The sequence below is a fragment of the Sus scrofa genome, chromosome 1 (genome assembly GCF_054392235.1).
Source record: "Sus scrofa isolate SSC_HxYL_T2T_F1_AM1 chromosome 1, Sscrofa_HxYL_maternal_Yorkshire_Landrace_v2.0, whole genome shotgun sequence".
Lineage (NCBI taxonomy): Eukaryota > Metazoa > Chordata > Mammalia > Artiodactyla > Suidae > Sus > Sus scrofa.
Window position 1 is genome coordinate 143,038,678 of NC_139383.1, and position 547 is coordinate 143,039,224.

The 547-nt window shown below is 30.3% G+C and overlaps 1 non-coding gene across 1 annotated transcript; it reads left to right on the top strand.

The window, feature by feature from the left end:
- The first annotated feature begins 227 nt into the window (after positions 1 to 227).
- Positions 228 to 334, top strand: LOC146406405 (U6 spliceosomal RNA). Its single transcript, XR_014834118.1, has one exon. It is a non-coding gene; the product is annotated as a U6 spliceosomal RNA (small nuclear RNA).
- The last annotated feature ends 213 nt before the right edge of the window (positions 335 to 547 follow it).

The following is a 547-nucleotide window of genomic DNA, read 5'->3' on the forward strand; positions in this document are numbered from 1 at the left end:
ATCCTACGTGTTTAAAACCTATTTAAACCTTAGAAATACTTTTATTATTTATTCCAGGTGAAAAACAAAAGATTTCCATCCCACTTTTTGACCTTCTGTGAATTGTCTGACATAGTAAGAGGATCTATAGTGTAAACTATGACCACTTAGTCAATAGAATTTATTTGTAAAGCTATCACCAATTTTAATCTAGAGAGAACTAAAGATTAGTCAAAAATAGACACATGGTGTTCACTTTGGCAGCACATATACTACAACTGGAACAATATAGAAAAGATTAACATGGCCCCTGTGCAAGGATAACACACAAATTTGTGAAGCATTTCATATTTTAAAAATATAGACACATGGTGTATACATTACTTGTTTTGAAGGAAATTTCTAATGTCTACAATTATGATCTAATATATAAATACTTCAAAGGTGTTTTTACATAAGAAATATCAAGCCCTTTCAAATGTCTTAGCAAAGCTCTCTAAAAATGTCTTTTAAGAGAGCAACAGTAATAAAAATCATCTCCATACAAAATGATAGGAAGAGGAGTTCC